We start from the raw sequence: 21,625 nt of genomic DNA on the forward strand, positions 1-21,625 counted from the left end.
CCGGCTGGAGGAGGCGAGTGTCTGTCGTGCGCTCATCGGCCATCCATTGTGTGACATGTCTCAGCTGGCTGGTGAGGAAGTACAGCTCAAAGTTGGGGATCTTAAGTCCGCCCCTCTCGTATGGGCTCCAACGCCACCCTGTGCCTACCTCCCTGCCAGAGGAAGCCCCTACAGAGTTTGTTGAGTTCTTTGAAAAATGAGGGGGGATGTTGAAGGGGACGTTAGTGAAGTTATGTAGTAGGCGGGGAAGGGTGACCATTTTAAGGAGACCAGTCCTCCCGGCCATCGAAAGCGGGAGCCGGCCCCAGAACTCCATGGATTTCGTGAGAGAGTCTTTGGCCCTTACGGTATTAAGGATGTGTTCTGTGGCTGGGTTGCAGTGTATAGTTATCCCCAAGTATTTGAAAGAAGTTGCCTGCCATTGGAGATCTAGAGAGGGGAGGGATCTGTATTCATCGGTGTAAAGTGCTGCAAGGGGGTAAAGGCAAGATTTGCTCCTATTAATCTAGATTCCGGTGAGCTTGTGGAAGCAGTCCAGGGTTTCCAGGATGTAGGGAAGGAGGTTCTCAGGGTCCCGTAGGTACAATAGGGTGTCGTCAGCGTACATAGAGATGAGGTGGGTCACCCCGTCTATCTTAATGCCTCCCTCCCCATATTCCTGTCTCAGGTAGGCCGCCACTGGTTCAGCGGCAAGGATGTATAACATGGGGGACAGAGGGCAGCCCTAGCGTGTGCCCCTATGTAGGGACCATTTAGCGGAATAGGTTTTGTTGGTGCGTACTCTCGCAGTGGGGCTGGCATAAACTAGCTGCGTCCACTTTAGGAATACAGGGCCTAGCCCCATTTTGGCCATGGTGGCATACAGCCAGTCCCACCTCACAGAATCAAAAGCTTTGGTGGCGTCAAGTGATGCCACTGCAAGTTTCTGCGGCCTTCCCTCTGTGCTATAGATGACATGATGTAGCCTGCGCAGGTTCTCGGTGATGGAGCGCCCTGGGACGTATCCCGTTTGGTCTTGATGGATCAACAGAGGGATAACTCTGCGCAGTCTATTCGCAAGCAGGGCAGTAAGGATCTTACAGTCAACATTAAGCATAGAGAGGGGCCTGTATGAACCACAATCTGCCCCGTCCCTCCCCGGTTTAAGTAAGGGTATAATCACGGCCTCATTCATGGAGTCCGGGAGGGTACCACGCTCAAAGGGCTCATTAAAGACCTGGGCCAATATTGGGGCAAGAGTTTCCTCATAGGTCTTGTAAAATTCCCCCGGGAGCCCATCCGAACCCGGGGTTTTCCCGGCTGGTACCGATCTAATTACCACCCTGACCTCGTCGGAGGTGACAGGCTCGTCAAGGGTCTCAGCCAATTGCAAGTCTAATTTAGGTAGGTCGATGACGTCAAGGGCGTCTTCGATCCTGGTGTCAGAGGGGGGCGGAGCTTCGGAGTACAGGTTACGGTAGAAGTCGGTAAAGACCTTGTTGGGTTCTTGTTGGGTATGTACGGCCGTGCCGTCGGGAGTGAGTATGTGGCAGATGGGTGGCCTGGGGGTCTCCCTTTTATAGAGCCAAGCTAAGAGTTTCCCGGGCTTGTCTCCCAGAGCATGGATTCTCTCTGTGTGCGTAACTCAGTTTACCGAGGGATTCCCAATGAGTTAGGCAGGTTTGTCTAAGTTCAGCCATTTTTTGTAAGTGGTCAGGGGATGGGTCAGCCCTACCTTCGAGTGTACTCAGGTCCTTTTCTGCGGGCTCAAGCGAGGATATAATAGATCTCTGAGCTGCCCCAACTGCTGCAATCATCTCGCCCCTCATGACCACCTTATATGCTTCCCAAGTTGTGCTCAAGTGTCTAACGCTATGCAGATTATTTTGCCAATATTCCTCAGTGCTATCTTTTATGCGTTCCATGAATGCAGAGTCAAGTAGGGCCTCAGCCTCCATGTGGGGATAGGGGGTGTGGGCGGGAACACCTCCCAGGTTACCAGAAGGGGAGAGTGATCTGACAGCACCCTAGGCAGGTAGCGCGCATCAACAAATATGGACTGTTGCGTTAGGCTGAGAAAGATGTAGTCCAGCCTGGTGTGTACAGCGTGAGGTGGGGAGTAGAAGGAATATTCACGTTGCTCAGGGTGCTGGACCCTCCATAGGTCACTGAGTTGCAACTGTTGGATTAGTTTGGAAAGTATTTTAGCTGGAGGGGAGGGTCGATCGTGTTTGTTATCGGATCTGTCAAGTAGAGGGTCAAGGGTACAGTTGTGGTCACCCCCCCATATCATAATTCTGTCCACATACGGGCTGAGTCGCGTGTGAAGGGAATGGAAGAAGGCAGTCGCGCCATGGTTGGGTGCGTAAGTACTGACCAAGCATACCTCTTTTCCCTCTATGGAGCCGCACACCACCACCATCCTACCCTCGTTGTCTGTTTTAGTGCTAGTGAGTTTGAAAGGAACAGTAGGGGCAATCCAAATGAGAACCCCTCTGGCCTAGGAGGAGTAAATCGAACCTATTAGGGTACCACGCCAAGTTTTTGCCAGGGCTTCCAGTTTCTTGGGAGTTAAGTGAGTTTCCTGCAGCATGGCGATTCCGATCTTGCATCTTTTCAGGTAGGTTTGGACCCGCCGTTGTTTAACGAAGCTGTTCAGGCCCGTGACGTTCCAAGTAACGACCTTTATTGTGTCAGCCATAGGCGTAGTGTGGTTTATTGTGTGTAACGGGTGGAGCTCGGGATCTAGGAGGTGCTACGTTGCATGTGAATTGTTCCCGTGGTCTCGATATGTCCCAGTGTATGTCCCCAACTTGTGCAAAAACTCCCCTATTCCCACCCTCCCTACTTAACTGTAAAAACTCCAAACATAGAACTGGCCCAGCGAGGTTACCCTCGTTATGCCTGTCCCGTTTCTGCTCCGTTGGACCGTGCATTGGTCTCCAGGTGCCCTACGGGCAGGTATATGTACCCAAAAAAAAAGGAAACAATCAGGGGGTGGAGTGAACCTGGACTCCGGGTCTCCGCGAGGAGGATCCATTCAGCTGTGTAGCAGTTCAAACAAGAATAGTTCCCCCCAGAATGACAGGAGGATCGTTATCTCGGTCTCCGTTTCTTTTCCTCAATATCAGGGATCTGTAATCCGTCCATCCAGTCCCTGGCCTGGGCCGGAGTGTCGAACAAGTGCGCCTTATTGTCATGCAGTACTTTAAGCTTAGAAGGATACAGGAGCATATAACGCAGCCCGGCGGCTTTCAATCTGGCCTTGGTATGTATGAACTGCGCTCTGTTCATTTGGACCTGAAAGGTGTAATCAGGGTATATGGCGATTTTAGCAGAGTCCCGTTGGATTTGGCCGCCAGCTCGGGAAAAGCCAGAATAACTTCACGATCTCTGTAGTTGAGAACTTTCGCTATCACCGGCCTAGGTGGGGCCCCCGGCGGTGGTTTCTTAGCCAGGGATCTGTGGGCCCTCACGATGGTGAAGCCCTGGGAGAGTTTGCCAGCTCCCACCTCTTGTAGCAGGAGGTTCTCTATGTAGTTAGTGGGGTCAGAGCCTTTGGAACCCTCTGGCAGTCCGAGGAGGCGTATATTGTTCCAACGAGCCCTCCCTTCTGCCTCCTCGGCTCTGTCCTCCAAGTTCTTGACCCTTTGCTGAAGCTCGTCGACGTCTCGAAGAAGGTGAGTTTTTGGATTCAGTGTTTTCCCGGACTGTTTCAAGCACCTCAGTCCTGCTGGCCAGGGAGTGGACATCTTGATGCAGGAGGCCCAGGTCTGTGGCAACGGCATCTCTTTTGTTTTCCATCGTTGCCTGGAAAAGCTTGATGGCTTCGAGTATCTGAGTGTTACTAGGCTGTGAAGCCGCGGCTGCCGTGGGGTTAGATTGAGCGTCCGAGGCCGCTTTGTTTGGATTCGGGGATTCGCAGGCTGCAAACGTGTCCATCGTGGTCTGGCGCTGCTGCTTGGGCCTGCCGCTCCAGCTGGATATGTCGTCAACACAGGGCCTCCCCGCACCGAGAATGCCGGGGGCACAATCGAGAAGCAGCTAGCAGCAGGGAACCTCTCGTTGCCGCCACAGGGCCGACAGGGCGATGATAAGAAGCAGCGGGGTAGCAGGCCAATTTCGGGAAACGAAAGGTATCTCAGGTCAAGCAGGCGCGGACGGCCCCCTCTGCTGTTGGCTGTGAAGTGATGGGGGCCCTAGGAGTAGGCCTCACGGTCTGTCGGAACGTCAGTCTGCAGGCAGGGGCCAGGTGTTTTCACCCACACCTCCCCCCGGTGAAGGTTCAGCAGGCGGGGGGGAAGGAAGACAGCGGGGGTCTCAACGCCTCGGGGAGGCAAGCCCAAATTCTTGCGTTGCCACCAGCGGCAAAGTCAGGCGCAGGGGGTAGAATAGGCCCCCCTCACCCTGCCGCCAATGTAGGCATCCGGGCTGGTCCTCCACCGCGTCCGCTTACCTCTGCGGTACCGGTCGGCCACCGCTCACGCCAGGGGCCATCTCAACTATCCAGGGCACACCTAAGCCCAGTCGTGCGCCACGGGCAGGGCGCAGTCCGGCAGGGGTGTCCAGGTCGGTCCTCTCGATCGATGAGTGCAGCTGTTCGGTGCCCACCTCCGGGTCCGGCGCAAGTCGGCAGCTCAGGATCTTCTTCTCCCACCGGCGGGCAGCGTCGCCAGTGGTGATAGTGCGCTCCGGCCTCTCCAGGGCTCAGGGCGCAGGAGACGCCATTTTGAATCCGCTCAGCGACCCTCTTCGCACGCCGGATAGAGGTGTTAGCCGTCTCTTCTTCGCTTGGGAGACGGTGCAAAAGTTGCTGAGGAGGTTCTGTGGCGGATGGTGCAACCTGTAGGGTTCCGGAGCACTTTAAAGTCACATAAAACAGTTTATCATGGCACATAAGTGCGGAGCTCTCAGGAGACACGACCGCTCTGCATGGCGGTTAGCCACGCCCCCCCCCCAGCAAGTCAAAGGTTATTAGCAATATCACAATAGAATTCTTGGAAAAAATGGCTGCTTTTTCATTTCTGAAAATTGTTTCAGCCTCTCTGCTGCAAAGAACCATGGAAGATATCACTATAATTTTAGGAAAAGTGATATTTAGGAGAAGTCAAATATTTTAAAAACGACTAGATAAATAACCCCAGACCCCACGGGAAATCGGGTCAACACTACGCACCAAAGATGCTTTGTACCTGGTCCAATTTCGTCCAGTGGTTTTCGCCGTGTGGTCGAACCAAATTTGAACTTTTTCCTCTATGGGAAAATGAATGAGGACCCTGCCAAGACTGCGTTTTTTGTTTTCTTAATAATTTCTTTATTTGTGAATGGATCTTTCTCAAAAATTCCTGTCTGGGTTTGCGGGAGGGCAGTAAGTACAATTTGGTTTGCTATCTTTCTGCCAAATCCGTCGTACGAGTCAAAAGATATTAGCAATTCATTTTTCGGGTTTCCTATGGTACTTGATAAACTTAACTATAGTGAAGTTAACCAGATTTAATGCAACAAACCCCTTAAAATTCAGCAGATGTGGGAAGTCATGACCAGTTTAACTTGACACCTTCCCGTTGCAAAGGCCATGAGCACATACATATTATAAGAGAATGGATTCACAATGACATGCAAAATGGCATTATGGGAGACATCAACGTAAGCGCGCCAGGTTAAGCTGGGCCCACATCTCCTGAATTTCAAGGTTTTTTTTGTTAAATATGGTCAATTTAACTGCACTTTAACTAAAGATGTTTCAGTGTATATATATATACATAGATTTTATGTTTGCAACACTGGACTTAGTATCGCTCTACACCTCCATTCAGCATAATGATGGAAAAAAAGCATGTAAATACTTCCTTGACAGTAGATCGCTAAATTATCTGAGCCATGGACAAATGATCATGGAAATGATAGATCTATGCTTAACGAATAACGTCTTTCTCTTCGACAATACTTACTATAACCAACTTCGCGGAACTGCGATCGGAAAAGCTTTGCACCGTCCTACGCAAATCTGACAATGGGATGGTGGGAAAAATTTGTTGTCTGGACTGATGCCAACACAAAGTATACTAACCAAGTAGTCCTGTGGCTAAGGTTTATTGATGACTTATTTATCTTATGGAATGGAAAAGAAAAGGATTGGCTTGACTTTGTGACTATATTAAATGTCAACAATTTGAATCTCCGATTTACGGAAACCCACAGTCGAGAATCCCTAATCTTTCTAGATGTACTGGTAAAAACTGATCGTAAAGAGATCAGCACTGAACTTCATCGAAAACCAACAAGTTCTGACATGCCTTTATTTGCAAGTAGCAACCACCCGACTCCATTAAAATGGAGCATACCATACGGTGAGTTTGTTAGGATCCGTCGTAATTACAGCAAATTAGATTGTTTCGATAGAGAATGCAAGATCACAGCTCGGAACTTTGCCAAACAAAGGTACCCTAAGGCAATCATTGAAAGAGCTTATATCAAAGCGAGAAATCTAGATCGAACAGCATTACTCTCCACCAATCGAACATCTGAAAAGACTCAAGAACCTGACGATGTGAGACTAATACTCACATATGTCTCACATGCAAAAAAAAGAAGGAAAATATTACATAAACACTGGCATGTCTTAAGAACCGATGAAACTTTATTTCCATTCATGAGAGAAAGAGTCAACATAACCTGCAGAAAATCTATCTCCATTAAAGACACACTGGTCAACAGCTTCATGTACCCGAAGAAATAAACTTACGCTGTATCCACATGGTTGAACAACAAGAACACTGGGTTCTCCAAATGCACTAAGTGCAAAGCGTGCCAATTTGCGGTGAACAAAACAAACTACACACATCCAATATTAGGTTACAATATTGAGGTGAAAACTAAAATAACATGCAATACAGAGTTTGTCGTATACGTACTGCTTTGTTCATGCAACCTTTGGTATGTGGGAAGCACTATTGGCAAGCTGAAATTGAGAATATTACAGCATATGCGGGCCATCAAAAATGTAGATGCTTCCTACCCAACGCAGTACACTTCAGAGATCAACACCAGAGCAAACTGGACAATTTCAGATTTTTTGGAGTTCACCACATAAAACCCAATCCACGTGGAGGGAATTGTGAGCTGGAACTACGCCTTATGGAGACACGATTTATCCTAGACTTTCAAACCAAGAAACCAGGAGGACATAACCTGGATGAAGAATTGTACACATTCCTTGGGACATAAATCTTCTCCTATGCCTCAGTCTCGATAATGTCTTTAGTCAGCAACATAAGAAAACACTTTTTGTTGATTTTGATATTTTGAGCTCGTTTTAACTTTAACTTTAACCTTTTTCTACATTTTATATGTGTGTTGGCTTTTTATGGAACAGTGAGAATTGCTTAGCTTTTTAGGTTTGATTTTATTCATCTTGTCCTTCGATATACCCCTGCTAATATTGTCCCAATCCTGGTTTTTACATTATATATTCAATGCCGGCCATAAATACTACCGCATGTGTTTAGCATTGAGCACTTTAGCATAATTATTTCTTTAACAAACTGCCACAAATAACAACTTGAATTACTAAGAAATCATTTATAAAAGCCAACTGATTGTGCAAAGGGTAATGTTCAAGATACTAACAGAGCACTTTTGCACTATGCACTTTAGGTTTTTAAAGACAAATGGACTGAGAGTTATGTTTACAGCACTTTGCACTTTATAATCTTGAACCTACGAAATACGTAGTGATTAGGAAAATGCAGCTCTTCACACGGATACAGTTTGCAAATAGAAAATCCATTTCGGGCAGTATGCTATTAGTTAATCAATTGTTCAATTACATGATGCCAGCATTTGATTTGATTGTTACTGCAGGCTGTGATTGGGAATAATATGTAATTGTACAACGAGCAGGTTTTATTTTTAATTCATTACAGTAATAATATATTTTGACCATTGTGAAAATGAAAATGAAAATCTGTTACTACACAATGACCGGCCTTATAAAATAATTGTGATATCTCTAAAAAAGTATTCGCTTTAATACACTATGTATGGGAATTCACACATCTCAAAATGGCCGCCAGCATTCAACATAGAATGCTTATGGGGTATTTCAAGAGTTGAAATAGAAGAAGGACAAAATGTGTTGGGCGGAATCATAGAGATCGAGCCCTTCTGTACTTAAAAGCAGTTTGCAACCTCATCATATTGTATATGTGAGCAAGCAACGGGAGCGTTGCGAAACGCGTCGTGAGTTTAATGCCTTGAATAAAACTGGATATGGCATAGGAACACTTGGCAAATGGTGAATTGATTTATTTCTTGGAGATCCATACTGGCGTCCTAACCGCGAAGAGTGCTGTCCTTACGTGGAGAAGTGCAATTACTTTTCCCCTTGTTTTAATATATATATATATATATATATATATATATATATATATATATATATATATATATATATATATATATATAATGAACGATGAACAGGAGAGAGGGGCACACTCTAGTTCCCTGCACAGTTAACCTACTCGGCCACTGATGTTCTCCTCCTACCGGTTTCTGTGCTCTTCACATCATCAGGGAGACAGTCTTAGCTTGCAGCTCACAGCAAGTGCAGGTGTTTACAATCAACAATGAGGATTTTGCTGCAAGGACTTCTGGTAGCTGTAGTAGTCAGGTTAGCAAGCAACATGCTCACACCCAGACCCACAGTGGGGAAAGGGGGGGGGGAGTAGCCGACAGTGTGCGACATATGCCCTGCTTTGGAGTGCCACACTGTGGGCTGCCCCCCTAGTATTGTGTTTCCAGTATTGTCATTGTTGCATTAGCGTCTACAGGTGAGTGTATTTGGCCAGTGACCCTCCTGGGCCTTGCTTTGTTCAATTTGGCCACTGTTTTTCTGCCCCAGACCCGGCCAGTGCACCTCGCAGTCCCCGGCACCTCCACTCCCCTCTCCCTCCTGCCACCCGCCTCCCAGCTCGCCCCCTGGACCCTATTGGCCCACCCCTCCTTATCATGGACCTGACCTGGGCAGCTCTCTGCCCGGCAGCCCCTGCGGCTAAGGGCCCCAAGACAAAGGGCGGCTCCTACAGAGGCAGCTCCAAACAGTGTCTGCAGGTGTCAGCAGGGGAAGCCAGTGGCCAGCCGCCAACCAGCAGCGACTACCCAGGTAGGTGTGGCATGGTTGGGGAGTACAGCAATCACTGTACTTTGGAAGCACTGCCACTCTACTTACTCTAGAAATACTTCAGGCCATTATGTCAAAACTAACCAGCTTAACAACCAGACAGGATTGTGAAGGTTCGACATTGCCACAGGAAGCTCACACAGTGAGTGTTGACTGGCGTCACATCTCGACAGGACTATTGCATTCTCTAGTTGTGTTCTCTCTCATATGTAAACTACTTTGTGAAACATGGGCCTCCACCGCTATGCAGGATTCTCAAATCTAGGTGTCCTGTCCCCTGTAATCTGGTACTCAAACTGCACTGTGAAATCTAGGCCTCTCTCCCACTATACTCAGGTATTCAAACTGCATTGTAAACTTAGGCCTCTCTCTCACTATATAGGGTTCTCAAATCTAGGTATAGCCCCAATTTTGGCCTATTATATTGTGAAACCTATTGTAGCATGAAAAGTAGATCTCTCTCCACTATACAGGAATCCCAAATTCAGCTTTAGTCTCCTTCTAAGCCTATTACATTGTGAAACCTCCAGCCGAATAACTTCCAAGCCTACGGTACGTATACACACCACTAGCTTGGACAGAGGCCGCAGGCACGGCCATGCAACCATGCACAGTAGAATACTGCTATGGCTAAGCACATCTAGTCTATCAACACACTTAGCCGTCCAGACTGAAACACCTAACTAACCTCAACACTTCTGCCACTAGCATACAGCGACTACCATCCGAAAGGAACTCGGCATAGCTGGCCACACAACGACTCTCCATACAATAGCAATCTATCACAATCCACCAACAGCGCCCCCTCTCTTTGGGTTGCTTAGTTGAGCCTAGCCAGTAACCTTATTCCTATACCGGCAAAATGCACACACGCATCTCCTAAGCTAAACCCCTTTGAATCTTTCACCACATTGACTACGGTCACTGAGGGCCTTCCTACCAGAAAAGCGCACTGAGGCCACACAAGTGGGGAAAGAGCAATATATAAATGACCAAATACAATATCTATTTATACATATTGAGCATTTCTTTTTATGTGCTTTTACCATTGCTGCCAGCACTTGCACTTTATGTCATCATGTATCAAGAATATTTTATCATATGCTTCAGTCGTGTTTGATTGATCATATTTTCCTCTAGGCCTTTTTCACTCCGAGGACCATTAATATGCTCACTTTGCGCTTGTTTCATTTGTCCCTGTGTATTCTATCATTGTTATCCATTGCAGACATCATCTGAATCAGTATTGTTTCAAGTTCTTCTATTCATGACTGACTGTATGTGTCATAAAAAAATCAGATTTTCAATTTTTCTTGTATATACTTGCATTTTATTATGCTGTTCTGTCGTGATACATGTTAATACGCCATTGGCACTAGCACTTTATAGGTTCTTATGAAATCCTATTATTGATGAGCATTTGCACTTTATGCTTTGTTGGACCGTTCTAATTAGGCGGTAGACTTGGTGCTATATTTGATGCACTTGCATTTTATTGTGCTGTGATGTGAAATAATTGAATATGGTATTGAAACTAGCACTTTACAGGTTCTTATGGAGCACTTGCACTTTATTATCTGGCCGACTTCTCTAATGGGGCGGTGGATCCCATGGCAGCTGGTTACAGACAGGTGAACTACGCTGATGGGCCACCTGGCCGGCCGTCTCATAACATTGATATGCCCTCATCATCGTTTTTGATGAGTGATACTTGTCCCCCTGGGCTGCCTGCTTGGTTCTCCATGTTCTCTCTTGGCTGGATACAGCCAGTTGCACTGTGTACATGAGTTGCCATGGTGACAGCTAGCTGAGGTTGTAATGCCCAACTCTTTTTCCGAGTACCCTGTTATATATGCTTCATCATTACGGCTTTCTTACCGTTCTGAATGGTTGGGGATATTCGGTTGGGTTGGCTGCTGTGACATTGCTCTCTCCACTTTTTGCAATTTATTGGTGTTCGCATTTTGGGTGCCCTTGCCCTCCCCACAACCGCCTCCCACCCCCTCTCCCCGGCATCTTTTATTTTTATTTTGGCTTTTCCTTGGGCAAAATGTGTATGTTGCAGTTGATAACCATGGCCTAATGTCTGGTTCTTTATGAATTTTCTACTTCTATTTTGGTTGATTTATTGACTTATAATGCAGTGTGTATATTGAAATCAAGCATGTCAAACGTGTTTGTCAATTCATTAGAAGATGTCTGCCTGTTTGTAACATTTGCCTTTGGAGCTTTTTTCAGACTGCCAATATAATGATAGGACTATGCCTGTTACTTCTAGCCCATTGCCCCTTGCATGTGAATATGCGCTATGTGAAGCGCGAAACGCGTCACAGAAGACTTGTGTTATTGTTGTCCTGCCTCTGCTATATGTTTTGGAGTGCGGTCCATGCAGCTTTGGCCGGCAGCTCCTCTTTTCCTATATATATATATATATATATAGAACAACTCACCGTTTCTGAAAACGTAACTATGCAATATATGTTTGTATATATATGGGTTATGTTCGTTTCCTATCTCAACATAAGTTAAAATATTGGAAAATAAAGCAATATTTTAAAAGGAAAAAAGTACATCTGTGTATGACGTACTTAATTTATTGTCATAGACCTCTATGTACTATGTCCCACTTCAATGTACCCTCTTCCTCTCTACTCCATTACGTTTAATGCATTTTGACATGCATTGAAGTTCTTATATGCTATGTATTGTCTGTATGTACGCGCACTACTTCTTGTCAGTATGAGGGTGGGTGAATATCAGTTTTCCGGGACCACAGATCATAACTTGAGATTGGGTGCATACATCCACCATCCACCAGTCATCCTGAGGAGGGTTATTCAAATTGTGGCCCCATCCAGATTTGGCAAAACTTCTCCCATTCTGAGAGGCTAAAATGTGCAGCCAATACAGGCACACATATTTAAGCCAATCAGTAGACCAGAACGTTCTGCCTGTTCTGATTTGTGAAAATGCCTGGCAATTTAGCCGATTAGAGCATGAAAAACATTTCAGGCTCCAGATTGTCCAAAATGATCACACACCTAGTGCCTGTTGCTGCTGTAAAAGAGCAGATTAAAACAAATATATACATATGCTGTGCTGTGGTGAAGTTTCGGTGGGCATAACACGCCCACTATGCTTCTATACCTGGAGTAATAAACGCAATTACAATGAATATGCCACAATATTTGTTTGCATAGAGTTGTCCAAAGAGAAATAGATAATGCGGTTGTCAAGAAGTTCAGTACAAAAGTCATGCTCTGCCTACACGACATGGAACTTGGCTCAAATGCACTAGTGCAGAGTTCACTTAAATGTAGTGATCATTACCTATAATGGTGAGGCACCAACAGATGCATCTCTAGGTCTCCCTATTTTCCCCCAATCTGAGACTCTAAGTCAGGGGCTGCATCCCTATTTGGGAAAGATGGGGTCCTACTGTGGGCCAGTCTACTTTGCCTAGGCCAATCATCCCACCTCGGAGCAGCCTCTGTGACATCCGTGATAGGAATCAAAGGACCAGAAAAACTCAGAAAATTAAACTCAGTGTTTTATTATAGAAACGTTACGGAATGAGGAGCTGGAAAAAGTTAACAACCCGTGAATACACCACAAAAATGTCAGGATTATTCTGCTCGATTAACAAACAAAATGTTCAGCATAGCTAAAACTAAAAAAAAAAAAAATGCTTCTCTCTGTCCTCAGGTGGATAGCGGGGTTCCCTTCCCATGAAAAGGATTTGTAACAAGAGACCAAATCTCACAACGAAGTCTGTGGATTTAGGAGTTGTTTCTTCCAGGTTGTTTGGTGATTCCAGGTGAGTTATTGTTTCACGGAGAAGTCTCCACTTTCTTTCTCCTTCTCCTCTGTGATCTGGTCCTATTGGTCTGTTGTCAGTTGTCTTTCGTCATGATCCCCACTGTCTACCCTCAAGATGATTTATTTCTGTGCAATCATCAGTCTCCCATACTAAAGGAATAACAGGCCTGGGTAGTGAGTGTGGTACCTCCCATAGTCCTGGATGTGGACATGGGGGGCTTGGCAAGAGGAAAGCAGGGTACTGCCTCTGCCCGCCTGCCTTTCGGGATTCCCATTCCTTATCTGCCTCCTTTTGTCATGTGCCAGCTCAGGATTTCCTGTTTATTTTTCTTGAATGAAGGTAGCAATCACCTCAATACATTTAGCCTAGAAATGTGTGGTCTCTCTTCTAGTTCTCCCTTCCTTTGTAACCATCACTGACCTGTGCACTCTTCTTTTTACTTCCTATACTACTTTTTGTAACCCTTTGGGCAATGCTCATCTCCTAGACTTCCATTTCAGAGTCTGCACCTTCCTCAACCCTTTGGCTGCTATTTTCAATACTGTCGTGATCTTGACTTTTTCACCGATCTGGGCACTATGGTCACTGTTCTCCAAATTCCTCTCTTCCCTTTCACCTTCTTAGCCCCTTTGGGTAGTGCTGATACTACTCTTCAAGTCTTTCTTTGCTATCCCAGCATCTTTCCCCCTTTTGTACTTTCTATTCTCAGCCTCAATGTCCTCTAGCCCTCTTCCACCTTCAACTACTTCTTTGGGCCACAGACAGAGCACAACCCTCCTTCTGGCTACTTTCATGCAATACTTCGTCACCCCTTTGGGTTTCATCCTGTTCCTGGCTACTTCAAATGTCCCCTTCGTTGCCCCTTTTGGCACCAAAATCTCTCTAGAATTCTGCATCTCTTAGCATTGATCGTAATAGTGTGACTCTGCCTCTATGCAACCAGAGGTATCTAGTATGTGATGCAGTAAACCCTTAATGACCTTTTGCAAACTCCTCCTTTTCAGTAAGGTAAAGGTAGCTAGATCTTAGAAAGTTTGCAGTTTTGACCCCTTAAAGCACAAAGGGGCTGGTTTCCGTGCAGCCTGCAGGATGGTTTCTTTAAGGCAATATCATTGTAGTTTCACAGCAAAGCCACTAGCCTTGCCTTTGTTTTCAATAGGCGATGGGCCCATCCGTTGCACTCTTTCAATTGCAATCTCTTTTGTGGCATAACGTCCAAGTATTTCCTGGAATAACCTCTGCACGCAGGAAGTCACATTCAAGTCCTCAGCCCCCTGTTTCACATTTTTCACGCTTATTTTATCCTTTCAATGGCAACTTTTCAGGTACTCACATTTAGCCTCCAACACAGTTCCAATGGATTCCAAATATTCCAGTTTTCGCAACGTCTGATCTTGCAAACTGGCCAAGACCTGGTCAACACCCACTGCCCCACCTGCTGTAGATTTATCTTTAAAAAAGAAATTGCCTTCGATGGTTCCTCCTTTAATCCATTGACTTGCCCCTGAAACATGCATAAATGCCGCTCATGGAATGAGAGAGCATTGTTTTGATCTGATTTCATGAGGGGCTGAACATTAACAAGGGGGGTCTTGGGAGTCCCTCTGCCAGACATTAGTCCTGGTTACGAGAGACTTACCCGGAGTCTTTAGCTCACTATCTTTCACAGAGAAGAAATATCCCAAACATATCAGTCTTTGTCCTGCCCTGGGGCAGTCCAGCACCGAAATGCTAGGCAATTCACCTCTGAACAAGAGTACCAACAGCATCCCCAGACACGTATTTTAGTCTGGTTGGACCTCATCAGTAGGGTGGAGCTGTGCCTCTCTAAGAATAGTGAGAAAGGGGCCCACGTCTGGATTCCCTTAGTAACTTAGGGTGAGACCCAAAGTTACTTAAATATGCAAATTAACAAGGGAGTCCTGGGAGTCCCTCTGCCAGACATAAGTCCTGTTTGAGAGACTTACCCAGAGTCTTTAGCTCACTATCTTTCACAGAGAAGAAATATCCCAAACATATTAGTCTTTGTCCTGCCCTGGCGCAGTCCAGCACCCAAATGCTAGGCAATTCTCCTCTGAACAAGAGTACCAACAGCAACCCTAGACACATGTTTCAGTCTGGTTGGACCTCATCAATAGGGTGGAGCTGTGCCTCTATAAGAATAGTGAGCAAGGGTCCACGTCTGGATTCCCCTAGTAACCTAGGATGAGACCCAAAGTTACTTAAATATGCAAATTAACAAGGGGGGTCCTGGGAGTCCCTCTGCCAGACATTAGTCCTGTTTAGAGAGACTTACCCGGAGTCTTTAGCTCACTATCTTTCACAGAGAAGAAATATCCCAAACATATCAGTCTTTGTCCTGCCCTGGGTCAGTCCAGCAAGGAAATGCTAGGCAATTCTCCTCTGAACAAGAGTACCAACAGCAACCCCAGACACATGTTTCGGTCTGGTTGGACCTCATCAGTAGGGTGGAGCTGTGCCTCTCTAAAAATAGTGAGCAAGGGGTCCAGGTCTGGATTCCCCTAGTAACTTAGGGTGAGACCCAAAGTTACTTAAATATGCAAATTAACAAGGGGGCCCTGGGAGTCCCTCTGCCAGACATTAGTCCTGTTTATGAGAGATTTACCCAGAGTCTTTATCTCACTATCTTTCACAGAGAAGAAATATCCCAAACATATCTGTCTTTGTCCTGCCCTGGGGCAGTCCATTACCGAAATGCTAGGCAATTCTCCTCTGAACAAGAGTACTAACAGCAACCCCAGACACGTGTTTCGGTCTGGTTGGACCACATCAGTAGGGTGGAGCTGTGCCTCTCTAAGAATAGTGAGAAAGGGCCCACGTCTGGATTCCCCTAGTAAATTAGGGTGAGACCCAAATTTACTTAAATATGCAAATTAACAAGGGGGTCCTGGGAGTCCCTCTGCCAGACATTAGTCCTGTTTATGAGAGATTTACCCAGAGTCTTTAGCTCACTATCTTTCACAGAGAAGAAATATCCCAAACATATCAGTCTTTGTCCTGCCCTGGGGAAGTCCAGTACCGAAATGCTAGGCAATTCTCCTCTGAACAAGATAGTGAGCTAAAGACTCTAGGTAAGTCTCTCGTAAACAGGGCTAATGTCTGGCAGAGAGACTCCCAGGACCCACTTGTTAATTTTCATGAGGGGCTGATCCAGAGAGGGATGTTGTGAGTCAAGTGGGAATGTTATGTTATGCTACATGGTACTTGTATAGCGCCTAATGCCATGCGCCTAACACCACTGGTAAGACAAACCCATTGCACCTTCAGCATACAATAAAACAGTACATTACAAAGTATCCAATTTATATCATGAAAACCATTGCAAGTTTTAGAGATATAAAATAAAAACAAAAGCCGCAAGCAGATCAGCCATAGTGCAGATGCCTAATCAAAAAGTTCCACCGTAGCCAGGTTCGGTAGATACATTTTGCGACAAAGTACACATCATTAATCAGTACGGTTGATTTGCACAATGCAACGGCATCTGTAGCGTGGGTGACACCAGCTTTTTATGAGTGGCAGTAAATACGCTCTCCTCAAGTCTTTATAGCCATCACAAAAAAACAAACTGCATACACCACAAAGCAGACATGAATTCCTTGGTTTCCAACAACAGGTACATTTCACCATCCTAAGGGGTGCATGTTCTAAACTCCCCCCAAAAAAGTACGAGAATATGCTGGTGCAATCAAGTCCATGTACTCTTCTGTGCCTTGTGCCACTTTCATATGTAAATAATCAGGCCCAATTTATTTTTTACTTTAAGCAGTTACTAATAAGTGACTAATACCAGAGTTGTTTAACAGCAAGTTTCACCTTTTCCTTAGTGCTAGGTGGTAATTCCACTGGACTCTGCCACAGGCTTCCAAAACACAGCGCTTCCAGCTGCCTCTTTACATAAATGACCCAGGGGAATGCAGAGCCCCCAGGGTAATTCAGAAAGTTAAGATAGGCCTCATGAAACTTAACATTCTCCGGCACCACCCATAACCGGATCCAATAAAAAACGGTTTCCAACCTGCTTGTGACAATATGGGCTCAAGGCCGCATTCCATCAACAGAGGGGAATTTGGGAATCCTCGCGGAAGCCACAGGTGCCTTTCTAAGAGCTTAGTCTCAGTAGCCCTGTTTCTGTCAGTTGACATGACCCCAGAGCACAGAACCATGGAGAGCTGTGTAATCCGACTGCGCTCCATAAATGCTGATCGCAGGGGATACAGCCCTTTCACTGTGGTCCAGGAAAAACGTAATCAACCCACCACTGTTTTTCCTCCAAATAACTTGCGCTTTGTCCAAAATCTGACACTGAGATAGTCATAGTAGCAGACTTGTTCAAGGTATGAGCCATCAACATTCAGAAGGATTGGACAGTACCGGGATCACCTTGCCATGAAAACCAGGACCTTTTCAACCCTAGTGCTGTGCACTGGTTGAAAAAACACTCTAAAGGGAGCCTAATCCCCATACAAGATGTAGATAGCAAAACAGCATCATCAGCAAAAAACAGTGCCGGATACACGTCACAGCCCAATTTCGGAGAATCAAACCTATCGACTTGACATCTCATCAACAGTTCTATAATTAGCTCGTTGATGTACAGGCAGAACAGGAGTGTGGTAATGAGAGAACCCTATCTCACAGCCCTGTCCATCCTAAATGTACTCCTGGTTTCACCTCCAAGACCCTATCTTACAGCCGCAGAATTGCTAGTATACCATTCTCTCATTATTCTGACCAACTCTACAGGAACCACCCCATGAGATGAATCCTGCCACAGTTGATCTGTGGGTACAGAATCAAAAGCGGTCTGGAGATCAACAAAGACAGCATAGACTTTCATCCCCTTCAACGCTGTATATTTATGAGTGATCAAGGATAAACAAAATCATTGATCTATAGTACTGAACCCAGTTTGAAACCCCACCTGGAGATGAGAGATGAGATGCCCTGAGTTCACGCAGTCCTGGAGCTGCTTTAAAACCACTTTGTCAAAATCTTTGCTAGTTGAATCGAGCAGGGAAATAGGCCTGTAATTACCAGGCATATCCCTGCCCCCTTTCTTATATATCGGAACAATTTCAGCGGTTCTGCAGGAATTGGCAACTGTATTAAGTTGGACAATAGATTGGAAGAGTTTGGTCAGAACAGGAGACCAAACATCTGGCTCATCTTTTAAAAGGTCGGCGTGAATCCTATCTGGACTAGCAGCTTTCTGGGATTTAGAGCGCACTATAGCACTTCTAACTTCCCGAAGTGTGATACCCACTAGGGGGCAAGCATGTTCAAGCAGCTCAACACCACTAGTGTTTCCAACTTCTCCCCCCTCTGTTTCCTCATATAACCGCCGGAAGTGATCAAACCAATCCTCGGAAGGGATAAGACCATGAACCCCTTTGTCGTTATTGTTATTTTTACGCGCAAGCAAGGCCCAAAAAGACTTGCCATCTTTCATCAAGGCCGCTTCTCAGAGTTTATCCCACTCAGCCTTCTGCTATTCCCCCTTTTTGGCTGATGATGATGGTCCTATATTTTAGCCTACAATTCCATACTTTTTCCTGCTCATCGTACCCACCTCCTGGAGACAATCTAATACTGCCTTTTTGCCCTTCCAGCATTCTTCATCAAACCAGGGATTCCTAACCGCCATCATTCGCCTTAAGTCCTTTGCCGGTTTAGTAAAAAAAAGGGCCAATGCTCGCAACCAAACGGTCGTACTCGGTCAACACCTCTTCATCACTCAAAAGGCCCCCACGCCACACATATATTCTTAATGCCACACAATCCTCCAAGATAGACTGCAGGCTTAGTTCCAGCTTCCTCAATTTTATCCCATTTGATGGTACGTCTAGCGTTCCCAGTGACAGTCAAGGGAACACTTGGTGCTATCTTATTACAGGTCCCAGCACTTAGTCTCACTTGCAGAAGCAATGGTTTGTGGTCGTGATCAATGATGGAAAACTCCTATAACAGTTCCCAATCACCCACTGCTAAAAGGCCAAAATCAATCCTTGGTGCCCATCACTTCTCCCATTGCAGGCCCTGGGGTTAAGCCCAAACAAAATATGTGCCAAATCTAGGGCATATTTATGTGCCCTTAATAGATAGCATGCCTCCATATCAGGAATATCCCAAGCCTGGTCAACTTCATCCAACAGACCCCTCAATTCCGTTAAGTGTTCAAACTGCAGTTTGAAGTCGCCCCCAATGATGACATGCAACAGGCCAGTTACTGATGTATGACTAGAGATCAAATCCTGCAGGAGAACCAAAGTTCTTACAGGGCAAATGCTATACGGCCTATTATATATAAATTGAACAGGAGCAGAGTATGCTCATCCTTACTTCTGCCAATGATCCGTTGCAGATCTAAACTGCTCTGGTCACTTAGCTCAGTCACCCAACCAAAATAATTGGTAATTAAGGTTAATCGCCCCCCCCCAACCATGGCTGCCCCCTAGCTCCTTTCTTTGCCAAGGTATTGAATGCCTTGAAACCTGGGACCTCAATCGTTGGTAGGGCCCAGTTTTCCTGGAAACAGGCAATCGTTCTGGTGGATATAAAATCCAACCAGTCCGGGTTCTTCATATGCCTGTCAATCCCAGCAACATGCCATGAAAAGAGCCTGGCTGCTTTTGGTTTGACCAAGGCCATGGGACTAGGGGAAATATCCCGTCAGTCAACCTCCTCAATCTCATCACCCCCAGACAGGGGTTTACACACAAATTCACATTCCTGTTGCTGACGAGGGCCAAAAGCTTCCACTATTGGGAAAGAACTGCAGGGAAATCGTAGTCCCGGGGGAGGGGATAAAATCTTGCTTTATTCAATAGCCAAAAGGCCCTCTATCAATCGCCTATCTTTAAATGTCAGCTGGATGTAATAATTCAAACCGTTAGACATGGACCATCTATTGCACATAATGATGTCCTTGCTTATCACTGAGGTGCACCCTCTAACGTGGCGTACCCAGTGAATACTCTTGTTGGTTAACATCTTCCTGGTTTCATATGACCCCAACCTTAGTTTTGTAAATAGAATCTTCCCTGTCCGTTCTCCCTGGAATGGACCCTACAGTTGAGGGGACAGGTCAATGAACTTGTGGGGGATGGTTTCGAATACTATTACCAATACAAACAGGGGGATGATTACACTCATGTCTATGAATAATATCAGTTATGGGTTTAACCCAATCAGCTACATCCCACCCCTCCCTGGGTCCCACCTTCCTCCGCCTTCCTCTCCCATCGGTGCCAGATACCATTGGCTGATGACAAGGCAAAGGAGTTTTCACAACCCCTGCTGGAAGCACAGCTCGCCCACCTGAGCCAGTCAGTACATGAGGAAGTAGGGGAACACACACACTGTGCAGCCTGGATAATTGTTCCCCCTGAGTGATGGTTATGTTAGTCATGGAAATCACTAATTCCTTAAGCTTCCCTACTTCTAACATCAGACCCTTCAGGTCAATACCAAAATTGCATTTGCATCCACTGCCAAAAGAACCATCCATAAAACCAGAATCTTGATTCAGCTTTTCTGCCCCGGTGGTTTGAAATCCAGGGCAAGTCGCATGGGACTTATCTAAAAGATTCTGTACCACCCTCAGGGGGTCAGTCACAGTAAAATTCCCCCCCTTCTTTGTTCAAGTCGGTCAGTGCATCAGAGTCCTCGCTCTGGTAACTCTTTGCCGCAGAGTCCTCAACCATTAATGGCAGAAACCTTTTGTAAAGGGGAATGTCCGATGAAATAGAAACCAAGCCGAGCGGTCCATCAGGGACTACTCGCTGTGGCAGGCTGACTAAATCAGCTGCTGTGCCCGCCAGGTTTTCCCCATCAGTAATACAAGAGATTAGATCTATGAAAGTGACCAATGAGTTCACAGGGATTGGACTATCCCGAGTCCTAGCATGTTCGCCATAGACTTCCACCATATTACCTTAGGGGGAGACCATGGACTTCAAGCTATGGACTGGGACACAGTAGTTTTTTGCCTATCTTGACCTGAGGAGTTCACCACCAAAAATTGGTCGAAAGGGTCCTTGTTACCCGGTCTCCTTGAGCATAAAGGATGCTGAACGCTGGGGTAACTAGGGGGGCACTCTTTCCATCCCCCCTATCTCTGCTACCTCTATTACATTTGTGTCAGCATCCAAAACTGCACAGTTGGACTTAACTGGTTTGGTCCCCCATTGATGTCAGACAAAAAACGGAAAACACTGGTAAAACCCAATAATAACCTGATAGAAAAAAGAAATAAGTTCCAGTTAAAAAGTATCAAGATTAAAATCAGGATGCACAATTAACCATAAAATAGCTGAATAAAGTAGGCTACAATTGGCAAAAAATCGCCAAGAGAGTTGGGAACGCTCTGCTGCTCAAGGGGCATCCATAGTCCATCCCTCCCTTCCCGCTCCTCACGGCACAAGAATAGAAACAAATAAGTCAGTTTAGATCATTCAGTAAGCTTCAGTGAGCATCGTACATATCCACATGATGAGTCCTCATAACATCCTGAACAACTCGACCGGTTCAGTTGATCACTGTTAAATACACCCCCATCTTCCATCACTCCAGCTCCAACGCTCTCTCTCGACCCACGGAGACAGCAGGAATAGGGCGGCCACCTC

The sequence above is a fragment of the Ambystoma mexicanum genome, chromosome 5q (genome assembly GCF_040938575.1).
Source record: "Ambystoma mexicanum isolate Mex_15411 chromosome 5q, UKY_AmexF1_1, whole genome shotgun sequence".
Lineage (NCBI taxonomy): Eukaryota > Metazoa > Chordata > Amphibia > Caudata > Ambystomatidae > Ambystoma > Ambystoma mexicanum.